The following is a 26,440-nucleotide window of genomic DNA, read 5'->3' on the forward strand; positions in this document are numbered from 1 at the left end:
GTGAATAAACTCATCAGCACCAGCATGTCGTCGGGTAATTAACTAACTGTTCAGTATTCAAGAGACATAAGTGTGTGTATGTGTGTATGTGTGTGTGTGTGTGTGTGTGTGTGTGAGAGAGAGAGAGAGAGAGAGGGAGAGAGAAAGAAAGAAAGACAAACACACATTATATGAGCATGAGAGAACAAAGACAAAGAAAGAGACAGGGGACAGAGTGGTAGAGAGGGAGGGGAGATGTGTGTATCTTTTAATTATTTATGTTTCTTTTTTCACTTGTTTTGGCACTATCAACATGTTTCCTTTACCAATAAACACATTTAAACAGAACAAAAAAGTTAAGAGAGACAGAGTGAAAGAAGTGACAGTGCAAGGAGAGACCTTGATTATATACAGACTGAGTAAACACGTCTTTTGTACACAAAAGGCTGCCATAGGCAGACCTGGCTGTCAAGAGAAGTCAAGACTACTGCACACTGCCAACATCATATTAGAGACACATGCCTCCCTCAGATCATACAGACCTATAAAGAATGTGAGATAAACATGAGAACATTGATTAAATTACCATGTCTGTTGCAAAATACAACATTACGCAATCACCGCAGCAGAACCAGGAACTCGTTGCCATGAGACGAGAGAAATCGGTGGAACGCATGCAACAATTGAAACATACTTGATGTTTACCTCTTTATTTATAGTCCACGATCTGTCATTCTAACTACTTGCACATTGTTAAAACACTGTGTATATCTAACAATTACTTTCCATCCATATTCGCTCCACTCCTTGTAGTTCTTACAAAGGACTTCGAAGCTCATGGCTGCAACCCTCTTATGTCCCAAGCCAAATGACTCACGTGGAATTACTGGTGTCCGGCATAGTTTGGAACGCAATGGGCTGTCAACCAGGCAGAATTCATCTCGGCCTGTGCTGCCCTTCAGTCCCTTGACTTTTTGGCACTGGCTGAGACATGGATCACCCCAGAAAACCCTGCTACTCCAGCTGCTCTCCCTTCATTTGACAGTCATTTTTGTTTTCAGTATTAAAGTGTCCGGTTGTGACAAGTGGAGATTTCCTTTCTTCCTTCCTGCTCAGTTGCTCTTTTTGAATTCCATGCTGTCACTGTCACCTGTCACACTGCTGTCATCTATCGTCCATCAGGTGCCCTTGGAGACTTCCTTAATGAGCTTGACATCTCGATAAGCACACTTCCTGATGATAGCTCACCACCGTAATTAGTGGGCGACTTCAACCTACCGACAGCTACCATTGATCCATTGCTTTGCAACTCTTTTATGTCTTGATTTCCTCTTCAGATATCATCTTTATTAGAGGATGTCTATCAACCCCCCCCCCCCCCCCGGTATCTGATTGCTCCTTTGTCTCCCTCTCTCATTATCTCTCCTCCAACCCACTCAGCTACTACCCAGGTGGTCATGCACCCCCACAATCATTCAGTCAGTGTCCCCTACCACTCTCTCCTCTACTATCCTATCGCCTTTCATGAATAGCCCCGGATCTCAAATTGACCAATAATAATAATAATAATAAAAGATGTGCCCGATCTAGGCATCTATAATTCCGATCGCGCATTATTATTAGTGTAGGCCACTAGCGTGTACATTAAAACCCCTGTACTTTCTGTCCCGGCCGGAGCGGGGATGGGGGCTGAGCCTCGAATGTATTGTGATCCTAGCGACGCCTGTGGCCTCCCCTGCCACTCTCTCCTCTGCTATCCTATCACCTCCCCTGCCACTCTCTCCTCTGCTATCCTATCACCTCCCCTGCCACTCTCTCCTCTGCTATCCTATCACCTCCCCTGCCACTCTCTCCTCTACTATCCTATCACCTCCCCTGCCACTCTCTCCTCTGCTATCCTATCACCTCCCCTGCCACTCTCTCCTTTACTATCCTATCACCTCCCCTGCCACTCTCTCCTCTGCTATCCTATCACCTCCCCTGCCACTCTCTCCTCTGCTATCCTATCACCTCCCCTACCACTCTCTCCTCTGCTATCCTATCACCTCCCCTACCACTCTCTCCTCTGCTATCCTATCACCTCCCCTGCCACTCTCTCTCTGCTATCCTATCACCTTCCCTGCCACTCACTCCTCTACTATCCTATCACCTCCCCTACCACTCTCTCCTCTACTATCCTATCACCTCCCCTGCCACTCTCTCCTCTACTATCCTATCATCTCTCCCATCTGCTGAAACCTTCTCCCTTTTGTCTCCTGGTATTGCCTCTTTCACCCCACTCTCCCCCCTTGCCAGGTGCTATGAGCCACTGTCTCTTCCAGGCTGGCACTGTGTTTCCTTCTTAGTATCTAACTGATTAAAAGTGGATTCACCAAACCGGCCAGCACACGGCTGAGTGAAGCCAAAGAAAAAACAAACTTCTGAATGACTTGTCCTTCCATTCTTTCCTTGGGGGTTGACTTAACTACCTATCTACATGCATTTTGGGGTTTGACCTAACTACCTATCTACATGCATTTTGGGTTTTGACTTAACTACCTATCTACATGCATTTTGGGGTTTGACCTAACTACCTATCTACATGCATTTTAGGGGTTGACCTAACTACCTATCTACATGCATTTTGGGGTTTGACCTAACTACCTATCTACATGCATTTTGGGGTTTGACCTAACTACCTATCTACATGCATTTTGGGGTTTGACCTAACTACCTATCTACATGCATTTTGGGGTTTGACCTAACTACCTATCTACATGCATTTTGGGGTTTGACCTAACTACCTATCTACATGCATTTTGGGGGGTTTGCAATGTGTCACTTTTGCAAAAGTAAGTGTTTATCCTGTTTTGTAAACTCTAGGTCGGTGGGTGGAGACCAAAACACCAGATCATCTAAAAACACCAGATCATCTAAAAACACCAGATCATCTAAAAACACCAGATCGTCTAAAAACACCAGATCATCTAAAAACACCAGATCGTCTAAAAACACCAGATTGTCTAAAAACACCAGATCGTCTAAAAACACCAGATCGTCTAAAAACACCAGATCTTTCCCGTCAGACGTGTGAACAGTGAGTGGACTCATTCCCTACAGACTTTCCCATCTACATGAATACAGGACACACACAGCTTCTTTGAACCCACTGAAACCCACGCTTAACACGTATGGAAGAAAAACATGTACACAAATGCTCTCAGACGCAGGCGCGCACACACACACACTCACACACACACACACACACTCAAAAACAAACCATATAATTAGCCCTTCTCCTGTCAATTACTCTCTCCATTAACAGTGTGTGCGCGTGTGTGTGTGCGAGCGTATGTGTCTGGGCCAATCACTCTCCATTTTTTTTTGTTGGTAAACAAAGATGGCCCCACAGATGGCCGCCTCAGTTTGCTGGTGCTACATTTTTTGTCATATTTTGTGTGTTAAATCAGTGTTCTGCCACAATTCTCAGAGTGTTTTCCTAGAAGAGGAGAGGGAGTTATTGCCAGATTTTTTCATAACATCCCTTGAATTACTGGACATTCTGGTCAAGGCTAAATCTGCACTTTGTCAAGCAGTGAAACGCCTGACGGCGAGGTAAACGAGCTGGGGGCACTTATACGCTCAAGGAGCCATGGACTTCCGGATTCCGCTACCAGGAATATTCTCTGCCAACTTGCGATCACTTAGCAATAAACTGGACGAACTTCACCTGCTGTTGGGGAAAAAACAGACCACTCCTTGTCTTCCGCCTTTTGTTTCACGGAAACGTGGCTGTGTGGATCGATCCCGGGATCAATCCTGGATCCCTGGATCTTCCGGGCGGATCGTGGCAAAACAAAGGGAGGAGAAACATGTTTCAACATTAACAACAGCTGGGGCAACAATGTGACTGTCATGCTACAGTACTGTTCTCCCGGAGTCATCTTTTATCAACTGCCACCCTTTCTATAGCCCGAGGGAATTCTCATCATTTATCCTGGTTGGTGTTTACATTCCACAGCTAGTCAACACGCAGTAGACACAATGGCAGCTAGCGGAACAGATTCAACGGGCGGACAGCTCATACCCGGACTCCTTAGTTATTGTTCTTGGCGACTTCAACAAAGGAAACCTAAGCCACAAACTACCAAAATATAAACCGTTTATTAAAACCCCGACCAGAGAGGCATATACTTTGGATCACTGCTGCACTACAATCAACAATGTCTATCACGCTGTGCCCCGCGCTGCTCTGGGACTCTCAGACCACATCATGGTCCATCTAATACCCACATAGAGGAAAAAACTAAAACTTACGCCAGAAAACTAAAACTTACGCCAGAGTTTGTGGACAACAGTTCCGCATTAAAAACCATAATTCCCGCTCTGCTCCAAGACAAGCTGTCCCAACTGGGAGTGACCGAGTCCACATGCAAGTGGATCACAGCCTTCCTGTCCAACAGGAGGCAGCACGCGAGCCTAAGGAAGCATTTGTCTGACCCCCTGATCATCAGTGCCGACTCCCCTCAAGGCTGCGGCCGGTCCCCACAACTCTTCTCCCTGTATACAAATGCACCTCCAGTCGCCATTCTGCCAAGCGCCTGAACTTTGCAGATGACACCACCCTTATCCGAATTATTTCTGATGGAGATGAGCCCGCCTATGGGTGGGAGATTGACCATTTGGTGTTCCTGTGCAGTCAGAACAATTTGGAGCTCAACGCCCTAAAGACAGTGGAGATGATAACCGACTTTAGGAGAAACCCAGCTGCCCTCACCCCAATCGCCATGGGTTGCTGCCTCACCCCAGTCAACTTTGTGGAGTCCTTTGGCTTTCTGGGCACCACCATCACCCAGGACCTCAAGTGTGAGCTGAACATCACCTCGCTCACAAAGAAAGCTCAGAAGAGGATGTACTTCCTGAAAAAGTTCAACCTGTCAACGACTATGGTGGTGCATTTCTACACTGCCATCATAGAGTCCATTCTGACCTCCTCCTTCAGCGTCTGGTATGCTGCAGCCACTGCCAAAGACAAGGGCAGGCTGCAGTGCATCATCTGCTCTGCAGAGAGGATGATTGACTGTAATCTGCCATCTCTACAAGACCTACACACCTCCAGGACGCGGAGGCGAGCGGCTAAGATTGGGGCTGATCCCTCTCACCCTGGATATGGACTATTCAGAACTCTCCACTCTGGCAGAAGGTTGAGGTCTATCAGGATCAAAACCTCTCACCACAAGAACAGTTTCTTTCCTACAGCTGTACGCCTCATGAACATGCCCCCGGAGCCAAACTGACTATAGCCTCCCCACATACACACACAACCCTCAACTGGACAAGTCTATAACCCCTCCCCACATACACACACACAACCCTCAACTGGACAAGTCTATAGCCACTCCCCACATACACACGCAACCCTCAGCTGGATAAATCTATAGCCACTCCCCACATACACACACAACCCTCAAATGGACTAACCCTCTGTAGTTCTGAATCTTACTTGGCCTTAAAACTGATTCGGATTCTGATTACCAGAGAACTGCAGAGAAAATGCACCTAAAATGTAAAGGAGAAGTGATAAGACCAAGTGAAAGAGAAAACAGAGAAAGATTTTCTACATTTGATTCATAGATGGAGAATGAGATCAGAACTCCCTAGTAGAAGGAGCTACAAAAAATAAATGTGGAAGGAAAGAAAGAAAAAAGAGAGACAGCGAAAAAGGGAGACAGAAAGGACAGAGCAAGCAAGGGAGTGCAGAAGAAAATAAACACACACAGAACTTTCAAACCCATAAGCACAACATTACCATACTTCCAGAAACATGTCATGGAGACTTGACAGAGCAGACCAGCTGGGAGAAGACAACATTTGGATATTTGTAGTTGAAAGTGTGATTCCAGCAACACTTTGATTGGAAGGCCTGCATGTCAAAAGATAGATGAACACCTCTTTTCAAGACTCACAACCCCCTTTGACACACACACCTCCCCTCAACACACACACACATACACCTCTCCCTGACACACGCGCACACACACCTCCCCTCAACACACACACACACCTCTCCCCGACACACATACACACACACACCTCTCCTTGAAAAACACCCTTTGGTACACACACTTCCCTTGAACACATACACGCACACACACTCGTGTTGTCATGCACGTACACAATTCACTAAAGGCTATGAGAATCCCACTTATAGATTATATTGCTGCAGTGACTGGACTGGACCGGACCGTACCACAGAAATAGAACTCAACTCAGGGATCTCCACAGCAGGAGGGCGGTTACTGGACAAGAAGCCAGACCCAAGAGAACACACACACTCAAAGAGAGGCAGAGAGACAGAGAGAGAGAGAGAGAGACAGAGAGAGAGAGAGACAGAGAGAGAGAGAGACAGAAAGAGAAGTTATATTGGATGGGGAAGATTTTGCTCAATCTGTTCTCAATAAGCCCTTGGATTTCAACATTCCCCAAGAAGAGGAAACCTGTCACTTTGAAGACTCATTACACATCTGGGAGCAGGCAGATAAAGGAGAGAGAGGGACAGGAGGAAAGACAAGAACAAATGAGAGAAACAGAGAAACAAATAGTGAAGAAGTGAGAGAGAGAGAGACCGAAATAAGAGTAAAAGGGTAAAATGAAAGAGGATGAAAGAAGAGTAGGGGGGACAGGATCACCAGGCCTCAGACATCAGTGAGTCAGCAGCAGACAGTAGACTTGGGGAGGGCGGGGGGGGGGGGCGGGGCTGGAAAAATAGACACGGTGTACATTTTCACACCTCTGTGGGAGGAGCTGACCTCCGGTTAGTACATTTCTCTCTCACACACACACACACACACACACACAAACACACACAGACACACGCTGTGGCTTGCCAGAGCCCATTGCCTTGCAGTGGAAACTCCTAACCAGTCGCCTTACAACACCCCTGGCCTTGGCTTACTGGACAACATCAATGGCTTCCAGTGTACTGGAACTGCTGGCACTGAATTCCAGGGTTGTAAACACTGTGTAAACCAAGGCTGCATGTAGAACCCTATTCCTTATTCCTGCATTACGTTTGACCAGTACCTGAGGGCTTCGGGAAGAACCAGGGTACTACACAGGGGGAATATTTGGGGAGCAGCCTAAGCAATATTGTTTTTGTTTACAACATGCCTCAACTGCAACGCTTTAACATGTGGTCTGTGCTTGGGCTGTGTTTCACTCCAGAATGTTCTCCCCTGTTCCTTTCCCAGCACCCTTGTTCTTTCCAGATTGGACTAGACAGCTCTGGACATTATGTTCTCAATTAGATAACACGGAACACCTCAGGAAAAAGACAAGATGTCAGCTGAGCATTGCCTCCGGCCCACCAGAACCACAGTGCATTCTGGGTCAGTAAGGCAAAGCACGGCTATGGATTTTGAGTACAGGACTCCCTAAAAACACCCCTGTGACGTCATAACGTCTGCAGCGGGCATGATTCATGTCCACGGCAGAGACATTTTATAGCTTGATGGCGCCAACATGAAAATAGAAATTGCATGTTGTTATTATTTGCATATTGTTTTACATATAATACGTTACAAAAAACTATTTAAATGGTAAACTGAGTCCATGATTTTGACTGGATCACTCAGGGTGCTGTCATACGCTAGCATCTGCTTCCACTATAGCTGATTACCCTGACTATGCTCTCCCTTTTGGCCGATTATATTTGAAGCTTGAGTTTACAATAATAGGACCCAATAAGCACACCAGTGTAATACAGCAGCGCTACTGAATATTATATCCATCGTATGGATTAAGAATGTAGGTGACATAATTCCATTTCTGATAATGCTGAATGTGAGCAAGGACTAGCAAAGCCCTTTTTTACAATATAAATTTTACATTAGTAAATTATAAATGCATACTGAGTAAATCTGAATAGCAATACTGGGAACCTGATTACCAGCATACCATATAGGACAAATAAGTCCATATAGGACACGGAGACTACAACATGTCCAGTCTATATAGGAGACTGACACTACAACGTGTCCAGTCTATATAGGAGACTGACACTACAACATGTCCAGTCTATATAGGAGACTGACACTAAAACATGACCAGTCTATATAGGAGACTGACACTACAACATGTCCAGTCTATATAGGAGACTGACACTACAACATGACCAGTCTATATAGGAGACTGACACTACAACATGTCCAGTCTATATAGGAGACTGACACTACAACATGTCCAGTCTATATAGGAGACTGACACTACAACATGTCCAGTCTATATAGGAGACTGATACTAAAACATGACCAGTCTATATAGGAGACTGATACTACAACATGACCAGTCTATATAGGAGACTGACACTACAACATGTCCAGTCTATATAGGAGACTGACACTACAACATGTCCAGTCTATATAGGAGACTGACACTACAACATGTCCAGTCTATATAGGAGACTGACACTACAACATGTCCAGTCTATATAGGAAGCTGATACTAAAACATGACCCGTCCATATATGAGGCTGATACTAGAATATGTCCAGTCCATATATGAGGCTGATACTAGAATATGTCCATAAATGAGGCTGATACTAGAATATGTCCAGTCTCAACACAGTATCACGGGTTTTTGTGACAACTACACAAATCTGCACACGTAAAAGGGCTTTTTTTCGAGTATAGGACACAATTTTCTTCCTGTGGCAAACCTTGTACCGTAGGCTCCACCTTTCGTGTGCATGTCACGATTTTGTAATACACAATTCATGTAGATGTCACAAAATCCTGTGATACTGTGTTGCTAGTCTATATCGGAGATTGATACTACAACATGTCCAATTAGAAGACTGATACCACAACCTGTCCGGTCCAGGGGCGCAGATTGGACTTTTTAACCAGGGGGGACCAAGCTGTCAGCAAATGATTTAAACTCAATTCGTTATTTTGCGAAATTTGGGCTTTAACTAGTCCTCAAGTAGTTACTTTGCATAATTTGGGCTAATGATTTGCACTGAAAAGCCATTGGGGGATTCTTATTTGAAATCATGGATAAACAACAATAAACAAAGGTAAATTTGTATATGTCATTATCATGTCAACATCTTAGATTTCCTGCTATCATAGGATGTGATAAGTTTATGTAGGCCTTTATTTGTTGTTTGCATAAACTTTGCACCACACAAATGTACTTATATAATTATTTTTATAGTGGCTTACACAACAGTGAACATACCTCAGTCAATCTATACAGTACAATGGGTTAAATGATAAGATTAAACATTATTTCCTGACAACAATAAATTGTTTGATTTATCCAACCATTCTTTTTGTGTTCATTCATTATTTGCCTCTGTCCACTCACCTAAATGCATAGTTATGGTCTCCATATTTTGCTGTGTTTGCTAAGTGCAAAAGCCTTCTTGCCATTATTGTCAGACTAGCTATTCCCCTTAACAAATCTAATCTGCCACATCTGGGAAAGTCAACAGGCATAGGACACTTACATTGTTTGGTTTTTGAAAAAACGAGGTGATTGTTTTTTGTCTCTTCATTGTCTTTATGTGGCATTTATACAGTCGATTCAGTTCAGAAAATCACTGACTCAGCTCAGTCATAGATGGTATATGATCACTATGGTAACCGGTTACCGCTCCTACAGGCACGATTGAGGCACCTACCAGCTCCTCATAGGACCCCGGCGACGCGTCACTCAGGAGTCGTAGCACACACACACAGAGAGTGAGTGTAAACACTGGTTAGTCCTCTGTTTTACCGATTTCTTTCGCCTTTCGTAGGGATAGTGAGGGCGGGGGACGGATCGGGTCTCTATGAATCTGGGGGGGTCATGACCCCGTCCCTAGTGCCATCTGCACGCCTGGTCCAGTCTATACAGGACACTGAGACTACACCACAGCCGGTCTATACAGGACACTGAGACTACACCACAGCCGGTCTATACAGGACACTGAGACTACACCACAGCCGGTCTATACAGGACACTGAGACTACACCACAGCGGGTCTATACAGGACACTGAGACTACACCACAGCCGGTCTATACAGGACACTGAGACTACACCACAGCGGGTCTATACAGGACACTGAGACTACACCACAGCCGGTCTATACAGGACACTGAGACTACACCACAGCCGGTCTATACAGGACACTGAGACTACACCACAGCCGGTCTATACAGGACACTGAGACTACACCACAGCCGGTCTATACAGGACACTGAGACTACACCACAGCCGGTCTATACAGGACACTGAGACTACACCACAGCCGGTCTATACAGGACACTGAGACTACACCACAGCCGGTCTATACAGGACACTGAGACTACACCACAGCGGGTCTATACAGGACACTGAGACTACACCACAGCCGGTCTATACAGGACACTGAGACTACACCACAGCGGGTCTATACAGGACACTGAGACTACACCACAGCCGGTCTATACAGGACACTGAGACTACACCACAGCCGGTCTATACGGGACACTGAGACTACACCACAGCCGGTCTATACGGGACACTGAGACTACACCACAGCCGGTCTATACAGGACACTGAGACTACACCACAGCCGGTCTATACAGGACACTGAGACTACACCACATCCAGTCTATCAGTCTAACCTGAGTGTAGGAAGTGGATTTGGAACGGGTCCTGATCCAGCAGTCCTGTTGGGTGAAACCAGGAGGTGGTTCAGTTGAAGACAGGGGACCAGTAAGAAGTGCTGTAACTGCTGCAGTCTGTTTTTCTCTCAGTCTCTGGTCTGAGGGGACCCTGCTCCCAGTTTCCCACTCTGTCTGTCCGCGTCTGGCTCGCTGCAGGTGCCCTCACCATTCCCTGCAGAAAGGAGAGCGGCCACGTTACTGGGGAATGACCAAGAGAATACGGCTGAGGTTACAGATCGGAAAACCAGACTTCAGCAAACCACTTCTATTGCGACTTTTTCAAGTAATCTAATTGACTTTACTTTAGGATGAGAACTCCTGTCTACTGGAGTCACAGTTCAGATAACAAGGGGAACATTCAATCACTTCACTCATATGTCAAGCAGAGACTTTTACTGCCTTGAACACTTCCTATCCCAATGTGTTAAGTATGCACAGTCAATCATGGTAACATGTGTAGATAGCCTGGACTGAGTGGTGACCCCTGACCAGTACAATAGGAGAACGCCTCACCTGTTCCGCCACCTCTTTCCACAAGGATGGTTTGGGAAGTGAAATAACCACACGTTTTTGATAGACATTTCAACAGCATTATCGTGTTAGCGTTTAAAATGTTTAAAAATGTCGGTGAACCACTAATTCCAAAAATAAAAAAATTGCTTAAAAAAGATTAACGAAAAAAAGGTTACAAAAAAGTAATTTCTAATCTCATGAATTAATGGTTCACCACGGGAATTTGTTTACCATATCTGCATTTATAGGCACTATGATGCTATGACCAGTAATGATGTTGAAATGTGTACGCTTGAAAACTAGTGCCTGTAGTATTTCCTAAAAACATAAAGACGGAGAAAGGGGCCAGAGAGCTTGGTGGCCTCTGTGGTTTTCCAGCTACATTCCTATGGTGTTGAAAGGAGGAATGACTGGTTTTTCCCATGGTACCCAGCACTGTTTCCAGCCATTAACCAAAATGGCTGGTCTTTTTCACTTAATAACTAATCGAAACAACAGTCGTAAAATAAGTTGGATTTTATTTTATTTGCTCTTTGTACAAGCTCAAAGCAATGCCTCTCTGTAAATAAATACATAGTTCACCAGAGACACTGTGAAATGAACAAACTGGGACAGCAGGCTTTAGGGAGTTGTAGTTTCATTAGACAAATAATCTATTGCAGCACAACTATTTTGATAATTAACTACAATGACCACATTCATTTTTGGACCAGGAAACAGGAGGATAACACACAAGCATGATACAACAACAAGGGGGTAGTTCTACAATGAGAAGAACTGAATTACTAAAATATTTGTAAAGGAGCTCTGTTGTAGGATCATACAACTAGCTACATTATCTCACAAAAGTGAGTACACCCCTCACTTATTTGCAGATATTTGTTATATCTTTTCATGTGACAACACTGAAGAAATTAAACTTTGCTACAATGTAAAGTAGTGAGTGTACAGCTTGTATAACAGTGTAAATTGGCTGTCCCCTCAAAATAACTCTACACACAGCCATTAATGTCTAAACCGCTGGCAACAAAAGTGAGTACACCCCTAAGTGAAAGTGTCCAAATTGGGCCCAAACTGTCAATATTTTGTGTGGCCACCATCATTTTCCAGCACTGTCTTAACCCTCTTGGGCATGGATTTCACCAGAGCTTCACAGGTTGCCACTGGAGTCCTCTTCAACTCATCCATGATGACGGAGCTGGTGAATGTTAGAGACCTTGCGCTCCCCCACCTTCCGTTTTAGGATGCCCCACAGATGCTCAATAGGGTTTAGGTCTGGAGACATGCTTGGCCAGTCCATCACCTTTACCCTCAGCTTCTTTAGCAAGGCAGTGGTCATCATGGAGGTGTGTTTGGGGTTGTTATCATGTTGGAATACTGCCCAGCAGCCCAGTCTCCGAAATGAAGGGATCATGCTCTGCTTCAGTATGTCACAGTACATGTTGGCATTCATGGTTCCCTCAATGAACCTTAGCTCCCCAGTGCAGGCAGCACTCATGCAGCCCCAGACCATGACACTCCCTTCATCATGCTTGACTGTAGGCAAGACAAACTTGTCTTCGTACTCCTCACCTTGTTGGCGCCACACGCTTGACACCATCTGAACCAAATGAGTTTATCTTGGTCTCATCAGACCACAGGATATGGTTCCAGTAATCCATGTCCTTAGTCTGCTTGTTGTCAGCAAACTGTTTGCAGGTTTTCTTGTGCATCATCTTTCGAAGAGGCTTCCTACTGGGACGACAGCCATGCAAACTAGATTGTAGCCTCAAGTTAGCAACATACCTTCTAGCATAGCTTAATAAGGAAGATGTGGGAAGCACAGAGATTACATGGTTGTCTGGCTAGTGGCTGCCCTACTGCTAATGTGAGCCAAGATGAGATGATGACTGATTAAAACTAAATGTAAAAATAGTTCTTTGCAGGGAACTCAACCCACCCCCTCACCTTATTATTTCGTAGTACCTTATTATTTGCATATAATTGTAAAAAAATTAATACAAAATATTTCAAATAAAAATTACCTCAGACAGAATTAATTGCTGAAAACTACAACAGCACTACTCAACTAAACCCTGTCAACTCTCTCTCCCTGTTTTTCTCTCTCTCTTTCTCTCTTCTACTAGTTCTCCAGGAAGAAGCTGGCCCCTCCAACCGGCAGGCAGTCTGCTTCCACTAAACAAACACTAGCCATGCTATATATAGAACCCTGGCCCGTTGGCATGGCAACCTGGTGTTGTTTATCCACATCACAAATAATTTCAGCTTTTTTGTGTTTTTCTCTTCTAGGAAATGTTAAGCTTTCTTAAGTTGGGTCATCTCACAGCCTCAAGGCGGACATGAGATGTGATATTTGTGTTCCTTTTTTTAGCCCTTTAGATTCATGTCATTATCTGTTGAGTTCAAGATATTTCTTGTCCGTCTGTTTAGCGCAGGATTCATCTTGGGTGTATTTGAGTTGTGGCCTGTCTGTCTGTCTGTCTGCCATTCTGCCTGTCTGTCTTTCTGACTGTTTATATGTGTGTGTTTACCATAGTTATATTAGTATATTTAAGCCTTGGTATGCTGCTCTCCCTCTTCAACAGAACACACCCAGGACCTGTCTCTATGGCAGCCACAACCAGGTCACCTGATCCAATGTCAGTTCAATAGTCCTCTGGGCCAGAAAACCACGCGAACAATTACAACTCGTCTACAACACAAACAAGAACAAGAACCCGATAAAGCTGTTTTAAAAAAAAATGTGATTTTTAGATATATTCTATCATACCTTAGATTTAGTCCTGTCATGAGAAATAGATATTGTAGATCTAATAATTTCCCCCCAAAATTCTGGAATATCGGATCTCTGTCTTATTACATTTACCGTTAAAACAACAAAAGCCGTACTATAAATTCTCAGACTACAATTAGATTTCTTGATATTCTTACAAGCTCGCTCATCAACGACAGAGTAAATAAATCCGCAAATGATCAAATCGAGGATCTAAACTCAATACTGCAAAATCCTTAGGTACGGTTGCACCACTAAAAACTAAAGAAATACGCAACAAGAAACTTGCACCCTGGTACACAGACAATACTTGAGCACTCAAGCAAACCTGCATCCAAAATTTCTCTTCGATACAGTTGCAAAGTTAACAAAAAAGCAACACCCAACAAGTGAAATGGGTCTTCACTTTAGCTGTAATGAATACATGAACTATTTTGATGAAAAGACCATCACCATTATAAAACAAATAACTGACTCCTCCTTACATAGTTATAGTCCCCAAAATATCAGTTGTCCTGAGAATGTCCTGAACCTCCCTGATCAGGTGTCAATGGGGACACTTGAATTTTTTGATCCCGTATCACTCGACACATTCAATCAATTTCTAATGAGTTGTAAACCCACAAATGGTCAGCCAGACCCTATTCCAACAAAATTACTTAAGGAGATATTTACTGCGCTCGGTCAGCCAATGTTGAACATAATACATTGCTACCTTTCCTCCGGATGTGTACCAAACTGACAAAAAATAGCGGAAATTAAGCCTCTTCTAAATGGATCCGGACATATTAAACAATTATAGGCCTCTCAAAAATCTTAGAAAAATGTGTTTCCCAACAACTGAATGCCTTCCTGAAGACAAATAACATTTATGAAATGCTCCAGTCCGTTTTCAGATCCCATCATAGTACTGAGACTGCACTCGTGAAGGTAACAAATTACCTTCTAATGGCCTTAGACAAAGGCTCCACATCCGTCCTGTTGCTTCTTGATCTTAGTGCTGCTTTTGACACTACTGATCACTCCCTTCTCTGTTCTAGCCTGGTTTAAATTTTATTTATCTGAAAGATATCAGTTCGTATGTGTGGATGGCATATCCTCTGACAAATCAAAGGTATGTTTTGGTGTTCCTCAAGGCTCGGTTCTGGGCCCATTTTTGTTCTCACTATATATGCTGCCTCTGGGTGATGTAATCCAGAATCACAATGTCAATTTTCCCTGTTATGCTGATGACACACAGTTATATATTTCAATGAAGCAGGGAGAAGCCCCAAAACTTTGCTACTTTGGAAGCATGCGTTTCAGATATTAGGAAGTGGATGACAGAGAACTTCTTGCTTTTAAACTCAAGAAAAACAGAAATGCTCTTTTTGGGCCCAAGAAACAAAGATATTTGTTGGCAGATCTCACTGTGAACCTCGACGGCTGCATGGTCGTATCCTAAAAAACTGTAAGAAACCTCTGCTTTACCCTTGACCCTGACCTCTCCTTTGATGTATAAAAGATGTCTTATTTTCATCTTTGAAACTGCATGAAAAACTGATGCAGAAAAACTAATCCATGCTTTTGTTACTTCTAGATTACATTATTGCAATGCTCTTCTTTCCGGTTAACCTGACAATTCAATAAATAAACTTCAATTAGTGCTGCACACAGCTGCTAGAATCCTAAGTAGAACCAAAAAAATTTAACACATTACTCCAGTACTAGCCTATTTACACTGGCTGCCTGTTAGGGTTAGGGCTGATTTTAAGGTTTTACTCTTAACCTATAAATCAATACATGGACCTGCTCCTACTTACCTCGTTGAAATGATCCAGCCATACATACCTACACATAATCTTAGATCACAAGATGCAGGCCTTTTAATTGTACCTAGAATTTCTAAACAAACAGCCGGCGGCAGGGACTTCTCTCTTAGAGCTCCACTACTGTGGAATGATTTGCCAATTAAGGTTAGAAATGTAAACTCAGTGCAAACTTTCAAGTGTCTACTAAAGACTCATCTCTACAGTATGGTGTATGATTAAGTATAGCCTGGCCCAGGGGTGTGAAGGTGACCAGAAAGGTTTGATACTGTCCACCCTTGCAGTTTTGCCAGGTGAGCTCTCATTGCCACTGGGATGCCCTCCCTCCAATGCCTTTCGGGGGAGGAGTCACTGGCTTGTTGTTGTCTCTCTGTTGCGCCCTTGTGCAATTGGGCTGCACTCTGCTGGCAATACTCAGCCCTCATTCAGGGTGGTTGCGGTTGGTGGGTGTCCCTTTGGTTAATGCTTGGCAATGTGGGTGGATTGATTTCCTGCCTGTTTGGGCCCTGTCCGAGGCCTCCCCCAGATAAAAAATAGCGGAAATTTAGACATTGGGGCTGAGACAGATTATTGTGTGGGGGAGTAGGGTCAGTTCTCCTTCTCCACTATAAATCCTTGTAGATATAAGGAATGCATTTTCTAAATTTTCCCAGTCTCCTGCCGTTTTAAACTAAGGAGGACATGAGGTCCTGGCCCATACCTGAGTACCTGGCTTGAAAGACCCGTTGCTGTCCCTGTCCAAAGTCCTCCTGGTTGTGTTGCAGATCAAGACGATACCTGACGATTTCAGCTGCCACTGTGCTGACACCTCCCCCTCCCCCCATGTTGTCCCTGTCCTTGTCCATCTGGTCATGCTTTGGACCTGGACTAAGTTTAAATAGACTCTGAACTCAGCCCACATGCATTTATTAATTATTACAATTTGTACTCTGGCACAGCCAGAAGAGGACTAGTCACCCCTCTGAGCCTGGGTCCTCTCTGGGTTTCTTCCTAAATTTCTGCCTTCTTAGGGAGTTTTCCTAGCCACTGAAATTCAACACTACTGTAGTTTGCTCCTTGGGGTTTAAGGCCAGGTGTTTCTGCAAAAGCAATTTGTGATAACTGCTGATGTAAAAAGGGCTTCATAAATAAAATGTATTGATTGATTGATTGATTCTAGAGCATTTGACTTGGATATAACGTCATTATATGTACAAATAATCAGTGAAAGAATGCATGTTGGATTAAAATGCATATTCAGCATTGCTTTATTCCATATGTTTCCACCTGTGGCTGTTAATCATTATATATTGTCGGCTACCTGTTCTGCTTTCTGCTCCCATCATGAGCTGTAGTCGGAGGGGATTTTGAATTGGATATGTGAGGAGATCACCGTAACGGTGAATCTCTACATTAATCATTCACCAGGCAACCTACCAGGTAATAAACTAGTACCATGAAGTCAGGACTGAAAGAAGCTGACAAGCTAAAGCAGATAAGCGCTTAAGTGCACGCACGCACACACATGCACGCACACACACACACACCTGCATCGTTTTTTCCCTGATGCAGCAGAGGACATAGGTTTCAGTTCCCATTCTCAGTGACAAAAGAAAAGTTGCAGGGTCTGTGATTTTGTGTGTGTGTTGAGGGTGTGTGTATGGTTTAGAAGTGCTCTGCCCTTTACTGGTCCACTCACATGTTTTCTCTAAACACACATACTATTTTCTAAACACTCATACATGCTATTTTCCAACAAAGACATCAGGGTACAGCAAAACAGACAGGCTTTGAAACATCTACACACGAACACACGCAAACACGCGCGCACACACACACAAACAAACACATGCACCGCCAAGAAGAATATGACTATGAACTACCGAAACACAACAAAACATTTCAAAATTCTCTCTCATGGTTTTGTTGCACCATTGTATTTATCAGCTGATTTCACGCCAATTCTACTCAGCAAAAATTCCCTCCCTGAACATGGTAGTCCATTCTCCTGGCTGCGTGTGATCAGGCCGGGTCAAACATTTGACATCTAGTATTTGGTCCCCCAGACCTCTTGTGTAACGACAGTATAATTATCAAATTCAACAAGTCCCATTTTTTCCTTTACATATTCTCTCTGCCACAGGTGGCAGTGCTCTCTAGTAAATCAATTATATTTCGCAGCCTGTACAGGTTTGCGTGTATTACAAGTGTAATGTTGATATTGATTGCATTCATTCATGTTTTTGTGTATTAGCCTTTGTTTCCATTCATCACCTGTTTCACTGGTAAACTAATCTATCATCTTGAGCCCTGATAGCAGTCAGTTTATTGGAATATGTGCAATACCATTTGTACTGCTGCAACTCAATTACACAAACATTTAGCTGTTAGCTACCATACTATTCATGTTCCATTATCAGCACATAATATGACATGACAAAATCATCACTGATTCACTCATAGGAGCCTGTTTTAGACTTTGAATTCATCACCTTGCCGGGGCATGAGCTTGTTCTTCTCATGCGTTAGCTATGTCCCGGTTCATTTACGTTAGGTTCTCTAATAGGCACCGTTGCTTATTTGCTGGACAAAGCATACTGACCAATCAATGCTGGTCACACTCCGGCCTTTGTCCCAAAACTATAAAATCCTTAATCCTTGTAGCTCATCCAAAATAAATACCCTATAGCTTATGTGGTGTCTGCGTTATCATGATCATTTAGAATTTCATACACACTGTTGTGTTTTATTAGCTCTGTCATCTCAATGATGTGAAGAAGAATCATATAGGTTTGGCTATATCTTGGGAGTGTCTTTATTAGAGTAGTAAGCTTTACTAAGAATTAGTAACTTATACAGATGACACAGCTATAGTCTTTTATCATGTTGTGGGTCACAAGCTGTCTGCAAAGTGGCTAAGTGTGTCTTATATCTGTTGTGGTGCTAGCCTGATGCTGCTCCATTCTGCTGCCTCACAGCTTGATGTCTCGTGCAAATTATATGGTGCCAGGCTTGTCACAAGCTCAATTTATTCCTGGGTGCTTTCATCACTATATCAAAGAAATATAGGTTTGTTTCTAAATTACTACTGCTACCCCTAAATCATTTTTCCCAGATTTGAAGTTGTCACCCTGGACCTTAGTTGAGAAGCTGACCCTACATTACGGTTCAAAGATTGATTAAGGCACTTTACTTTCCAACTGTGTTGGATGATGGTTGATACTATCCTTACCAAGCAGGCTGTGGGCCCTTTGGATGATGGTTGATACTATACTTACCAAGCAGGCTGTGGGCCCTTTGGATGATGGTTGATACTATACTTACCAAGCAGGCTGAGGGCCCTTTGGATGATGGTTGATACTATCCTTACCAAGCAGGCTGAGGGCCCTTTGGATGATGGTTGATACTATCCTTACCAAGCAGGCTGTGGGCCCTTTGGATGATGGTTGATACTATACTTACCAAGCAGGCTGTGGGCCCTTTGGATGATGGTTGATATTATACTTACCAAGCAGGCTGAGGGCTTGTTAAATGTTATACCACATGGCCATCAGCTATTGACAATCAAGCATTTAATCACATTTAATTTTCGGTTTGAGAGATTATTCCATACAACTCTAGTCTACAGGCCATCTGATATTTATGAGATCACAAAATAGAAATGTACCATCCAGCTACCCAAACCAGCGTCAAACTACTCTGATAGCATGCTCATATAGATGTATTGGCATAAGTTGTGAACCATTTTGTACATGCCTAGGGCCCACTTTAACCACCCGATACATACTTGAGCCTGCCTTTAGGTATCAAGTCATTTATTCGGCCTAAACCCACTGCTCAGCTTTATATTTAAGGGCTATATTTTAAGCTTTTTTGTGCATGCTCGTGCACTGAGACACACTGAGACTGACACATGTCAGCTACTTTTTAACAGTAGCCATAATGACTTAAAGTTATTTGTCATAAAGGTGGCCATACATGACCATCACTATTCCCATTGGTCTTTCATACGTACTTCTATGCTATGTGATTTCATGGCATCAGTCCAATGCCTACTTATCTCTTTCTACAATTTTCACCACATATTTAACCATTTTAGCTTTTCTACTTCAAATCTGTCATTGCTCCATCTCTAGATTTTGTTTTATCGGTCCGAGCTCACCCTCAAGATCACGGGTCAATGACCCTCTGCTGCTTAAAATCCTTGGATATGATTTAATGTTCCTGGATTGTAGAAGCCTGAGTTCCTGCAGTAAATTGCTAATGTCGTTATGACGGCCAGCCCTGTGGTCCAGAAGCTATGCTCCTTCTCTCATACAGCAATCTGCTATAAACACCTTTGATACACATGGTTTGCGACGCGTTGTGTCTCCTAGCCTAGGTACATTGGCCATAAACCACGCTTTCTCATGACTTATTGTTTAAATATATAGCTGTGGGTGGTCTTGGCCATAAACCACGCCCTCTTATGCCTTATTGTTTAAATATATAGCCGGAGGTGGTAATGGCCATAAACCACGCCCTCTCATGCCTTATTGTTTAAATACATAGCCATGGGTGGTCTTCTTTCTGTTCACCAAGATGGTAGGTTAATGCTGTTTCAGTTAGGTGGCCTAGAGTGAACCAGCGAGATAGGTCACTGCCTCTGGTGAACATGTACTGCTGAAGAATGGGTTTAAATCCATACCAGTGCTCTCTCAGTAAAAAAAATAATCTTAATCTCCGCCCACAGTATCTAACAGGTGAAGCACAGCACCCCTCAAATCTGAACTCACACCATTGGTTGTGTAACATTACAGTCAAGCCTACTAACGGAATGATTAAGTATGGAGCCAGTGTGAAGCCAGCATGGAGCCAGTGTGAAACCAGCATGGAGCCAGTGTGGAGCCAGCATGGAGCCAGTGTGAAACCAGCATGGAGCCAGTGTGGAGCCAGTGTGAAGCCAGCATGGAGCAGTGTGGAGCCAGTGTGAAGCCAGCATGGAGACAGTGTGGAGCCAGCATGGAGCCAGTGTGGACGTGTAGATGTGAACAGTTTTCCTTTGCCAAGATGGCATGTTTATCTTGCCTCAGCAGGGTTGCCATCAGGTATTACTTAAAATAACATTTACTAAGAATTGATCTTAGTAAGGTGTTGTAATAGCAGTGCAGATAGTTTTCTTTCTCATTTACGGCTATGGAAGGTTCATTCGGCTTCAGCAAGGATGTCGTCAGGTGTTGCATAAGAAATAACTATTCCGGGAAGACAATGTGTGACAATAGCTGTGCAGATGGGTAGTTTGTTTTTCATTTACAAAGATGACAGGCTTACCTTGCTCCGGGAGGACACTGTCAGGCCTGTGACATGACAAATAGATACTCATAGTTCTGACAGAGTTATCTTAGTAATGTTTCACCGCGTTATGTAAGTCTGGTAACACATTAACCACAATCAGGGAGCACACCATCATTTGTTCATCGAGGACAGACGTAGTCCGTACTACACGTAGTTTCCCCTTAAAGACACTTATATAACACAATAACAGAGCATTTCTGAATCTTTAAGCAGTGGATCACATGTCACAGAGCTCCAAATAGAGAGATAGGTCAGTGGAATGGTAACAATAATAATGCAGAAGCTGCCGGTATGTGTATACGTGTATGTGCGTGTGTATGTGTGTATGTGTGTATGTGTGTGTTGAGTTCACTGATCAGAGTCCAGGGATCTAAAAGCTCTGATCCTTGATTATCAAAGGAAGTACTTCAAGCACTGTGGGAAACTCTCTACCATACCGCTACCCTCTCTCCCTCTCTCTCCCTCTCTCTCCCTCACCCTGTCTCTCTCCCTCACCCTGTCTCTCTCCCTCACCCTGTCTCTCTCCCTCTCTCTCCCTCTCTCTCCCTCACCCCGTCTCTCACCCTCTCTCTCCCTCACCCCGTCTCTCACCCTCTCTCTCCCTCACCCCGTCTCTCTCCCTCTCTCTCCCTCACCCCGTCTCTCACCCTCTCTCTCCCTCACCCCGTCTCTCTCCCTCTCTCTCCCTCACCTCGTCTCTCAACCTCTCTCTCCCTCACCCCGTCTCTCACCCTCTCTCTCCCTCACCCCGTCTCTCACCCTCTCTCTCCCTCACCCCGTCTCTCTCTCTCTCTCTCCCTCACCCCGTCTCTCACCCTCTCTCTCCCTCACCCCGTCTCTCTCCCTCTCTCTCCCTCACCCCGTCTCTCACCCTCTCTCTCCCTCACCCCGTCTCTCACCCTCTCTCTCCCTCACCCCGTCTCTCACCCTCTCTCTCCCTCACCCCGTCTCTCTCCCTCTCTCTCCCTCACCCCGTCTCTCTCCCTCTCTCTCCCTCACCCCGTCTCTCTCCCTCACCCCGTCTCTCACCCTCTCTCTCCCTCACCCTGTCTCTCACCCTCTCTCTCCCTCTCTCTCCCTCACCCCGTCTCTCACCCTCTCTCTCCCTCACCCCGTCTCTCACCCTCTCTCTCCCTCACCCTGTCTCTCCCTCTCTCTCCCTCACCCCGTCTCTCACCCTCTCTCTCCCTCACCCCGTCTCTCACCCTCTCTCTCCCTCTCTCTCCCTCACCCCGTCTCTCACCCTCTCTCTCCCTCACCCCGTCTCTCTCTCTCTCTCCCTCACCCCGTCTCTCACCCTCTCTCTCCCTCACCCCGTCTCTCACCGTCTCTCTCCCTCTCTCTCCCTCACCCCGTCTCTCACCCTCTCTCTCCCTCACCCCGTCTCTCACCCTCTCTCTTGCTCACCGCATCTCGCCATCTTTCTCCCTGTCTCTGTAAATTTCAGATTTCCTCAAACAATGAAAAGGGTAAAGTTTCTCCCTCTATGAGGTCTCCCTTCCACATGCTGAGTATCAGTTACACAACTCCTAGACAAGTGCAATCACTGCATGCTGCCCACACACAGAAACACACGCACACACATACACACACCTGACTATCATGCTGCACTGTGCTGAAACACACACACAGATTAACACACAACAGCAACGTGCCAAGCAGGCCTTTACAGTCCTGTGTTTACTAGAGTTACCACCCTGATGATCATAATGTGAGTGGTAACTAGGTAGAACCCTGACCCCTGGGAAAGACAACCACCCAGTGGAGTATTGACAGAGCTAACCATCCATAGAAAATTAATTTAAACAAACCAGCTCTGCTTTGACACAATGGCAGGTCCACTAGTTTAACAGCACTGACTAATCAGGATCACCACTAGCGAAACGGCACTGACTGATCCAAATCACCACTGATGTAACAGCATTGACTGATCCAGATCACCACTGGTGTAACAGCACCGACTGATCCAAATCACCACTGGTGTAACAGCACCGACTGATCCAAATCACCACTGGTGTAACAGCACCGACTGATCCAAATCACCACTGGTGTAACAGCACCGACTGATCCAAATCACCACTGGTGTAACAGCACTGACTATCCCAGGAAACTCCAAACGTTATTGCTGAATTAAACTAAAATATGTCTCCCGGAGGTGCTACACATCAAACCAAAAAGGCAGGTCCTCTTAGTGGACATAAAGAGGATGAATTCAGCCAGTTAAAACCTCAGCAGAGCCTGAAAACAATGGGGAAAAGGAAACACGTAAACAGTGCTGTCTAGCCAAAAGAGGTAATGCCCTCTTTTGCCCTCTAAGAATGAAAAGCAGAGTAGCAGTCTGGAACAGTCAGTCCTGGCCTCAGTCCCTCATCTTTCCCCCACTCTCCTCTCTCTTTCTTCCTTTCTCCCACTCTCTTTCATTTCTCTCTCTGATAATAGTATTATTCACGTACTCCCTGAGCACACATTGGCATGTGAGGAGAGGGAGAGAATCAGCAGTAAAGTACAGGAAGGTATGTATTTTCAGGCAGGGTTTCACACACTGTCGGCACTCTCAAGAGGTTGTGTGTGTGTGTTGATGCGTGTGTGTAGTACAGTGCCATGTGATCTGAGTGCGCAAACGCAGACAGACAGACAGACACACACACACACACACACACACTTACACACACACACTAGACATCTAGGATGTCTTAACACAGGGTGACAGAGTGCACTAACTCTACACATCAGAACACCAAGCATCACCTGAGGGAATTACCCAACATTCCTGAGTCAGGCCCGGTTAGAGCAGCGGAGAAAAAGAGGACACAGAGGAGTAAGAAGAGAAGCGAGAGAAAGAGATAGGACGGAGGAAAGCAAAGCGAGGCGGAAAGGGAGAAGAGGGAGCGAGAGGAGAGAGAAGAGGACAGAAAAGAAAGTGGTGAAGAGAAGTGTAGAGCCCGGCTTTGATCAACAAATGACCAGAGGGGATGCGTCATAATCCCTTAAAGGACTTCAATGAGATGGAATGGCAGCCATTTGGGGTCAGGAAGAAATCCTAACCAGTCAAACTGACCCATCGCACGTATGCCCGAGCTGCTGCGAGGAGCTGCTAGAGCGTGACGAGGCCCGCCCGGCGCTGGTCAAGACACATCCGCGGGACGCCGCGGCTAATTCGGCAGCAGGATTCAAACCGCGGTCTTGTACGGCAGACACCGTATTTGCTGACATTAATGAAGGTGTCGACGTTTCAACATTCTGATGGACTCTCTCGCAGTTCCAATGGCAAAACTGTCCCGGAAGCGGCTGCTGCCTAAACAGCAGGTGTGTGTGAGCGTGTGTGAGCGTGTGTGAGCGTGAGCGTGTGTGAGCGTGTGTGAGCGTGTGTGAGCGTGAGCGTGAGCGTGAGCGTGAGCGTGTGTGAGCGTGAGCGTGCGTGAGCGTGCGTGAGCGTGCGTGAGCGTGCGTGAGCGTGCGTGAGCGTGAGCGTGTGAGCGTGAGCGTGTGTGAGCGTGTGTGAGCGTGTGTGAGCGTGTGTGAGCGTGTGTGAGCGTGAGCGTGTGTGAGCGTGTGTGAGCGTGTGTGAGCGTGAGCGTGTGTGAGCGTGTGTGAGCGTGTGTGAGCGTGAGCGTGAGCGTGTGTGAGCGTGTGTGAGCGTGTGTGAGCGTGTGTGAGCGTGAGCGTGAGCGTGTGTGAGCGTGAGCGTGTGTGAGCGTGTGTGAGCGTGAGCGTGTGTGAGCGTGTGTGAGCGTGTGTGAGCGTGAGCGTGAGCGTGTGTGAGCGTGTGTGAGCGTGAGCGTGTGTGAGCGTGAGCGTGAGCGTGTGTGAGCGTGAGCGTGAGCGTGAGCGTGTGTGAGCGTGAGCGTGAGTGTCAGCTCTTATCTGCCCTTCAGTTCTGCTGTCTTAGTGGTGGTCAGGCTGCAGAGCTGTTTCCTGCTGCTCTGACAGTCAAACTGACTGACACGAGGTAAAATGCCTGGATTAACAGTATTTTTCTGCAGAGCGTTAGAAGACCACAATGTGCTTGTCTGAAAAGGTTTCCTGCACATTATCCACCTTGAATCATTTGGTCTCAGAATCTCTTACTCACTTTCCGTGCATCGTCCTCACCCTCCCTCCACAGCTTCAGTCACTGTCTCCATCCTTGTCTCGGTTTCTGTCTACGTCTCCATCAGTTTCTCTCTCTTTCCACTATCAAATGATGTAATTAACCAATAACGTGCAAGGGGGTATGGTATATAGCCAACATACCACAACGAGGAGCTGTCCTTAGCCACGACACATGGTGGAGTGCCTGGATACAGCAGAGAGACATGGTGTTGGCAGTATACCATAAACCTTTGAGGTGCCTTACTGCTATTATTAACCAATTAACCACGCAATGAGGCCGGTATTAAGTGGTGTTATGTAATATGTGTGTCAGCATCCAGTAATAAAACTACCAAGTCTTTGTCGTAACATACAGAATGCCATTCAGCAGACGCTTTTATCCAGACCAACTTAAAGCTATGGAACTAATGTCTTGCAAAAACAGTTTCTCTGAAATGTGTCAGATTTAGTTCAACTTACATAGTATTAGGGAATGTGACTGCTCAATTCTAAATAATTATAGTTGAGATGATACGCTTTGAAAGTTCTTAACATAACTTATGGCAAGCAAGAAGTGGGAATTTTTTTATTTACATTCCGAGGATAGAGTACTACAGAAAGATGGGCTTGTACTCTTCAACAAATTAAATTCCTCATATCAACTTCCTTGTTTGTAAAGGTTTCACAATTTTATTGTCACACCAGCCCAGTGAAACTCACATTATGGACAGATCTAACAGCCTAAAGAAACTCTTATATTATGGACAGATCTAACAGCCCATTGAAACTCTTATATTATGGACAGACCTAACAGCCCAGAGAAACTCTTATATTATGGACAGATCTAACAGCCCATTGAAACTCTTATATTATGGACAGATCTAACAGCCCAAAAATACTCTTATATTATAGACAGATCTGACAGCCCAGTGAAACACTTACTGTGTTACTGACAGACTGCAGAACATGTATTTCAAATGAAATCCAATTATAATGGCTGCTGAGATAAATACGGGCTGCCCAAATGAATAGACGGAGCTGTATGTTAAAGTCAATGCATGTATTTTGCATAGCATAAAAACACTGCAGGAATGTATGAGGCAACAATGTCACACAGCGTTGGACCCATGCCAGAGCCCCACTGACAGCCCATGCGCTCCTACCCTCTGCCCCTACATCCCCCATCCACCCCTGAGTTCCTCCCCACCCCTCCACTTCCCACCTTCCTTTCCGTCCTCCCTCCACCCCTCGGGAACCGGCACCAAGGTCTGCTGCCCAAGCCTGAGGACAGACAGGGGTTGGACGGAAT

At 45.0% G+C, this 26,440-nt stretch overlaps 1 protein-coding gene across 8 annotated transcripts in view; it reads right to left on the reverse strand.

The window, feature by feature from the left end:
• The window catches only part of atxn1a (ataxin 1a), a 107,954-nt gene that overhangs the window by 69,004 nt on the left and 12,510 nt on the right, over positions 1-26,440 (reverse strand). For 5 of the 8 annotated variants that reach the window (XM_034294613.1, XM_029122705.2, XM_029122708.2 and 2 more), the window contains one exon: positions 10,612-10,825. The exons of 1 other annotated variant lie outside the window; for it this stretch is intronic. The gene's annotated coding sequence lies outside the window, so the exon portion shown is untranslated. Of the gene's footprint in view, positions 1-3,688; positions 3,711-10,611; positions 10,852-26,440 lie in introns of those variants that run through there. 2 more of the 8 variants (XM_029122706.2, XM_034294615.1) reach the window with 2 other exon arrangements.

This window comes from Esox lucius, chromosome 10, assembly GCF_011004845.1.
Source record: "Esox lucius isolate fEsoLuc1 chromosome 10, fEsoLuc1.pri, whole genome shotgun sequence".
NCBI lineage: Eukaryota > Metazoa > Chordata > Actinopteri > Esociformes > Esocidae > Esox > Esox lucius.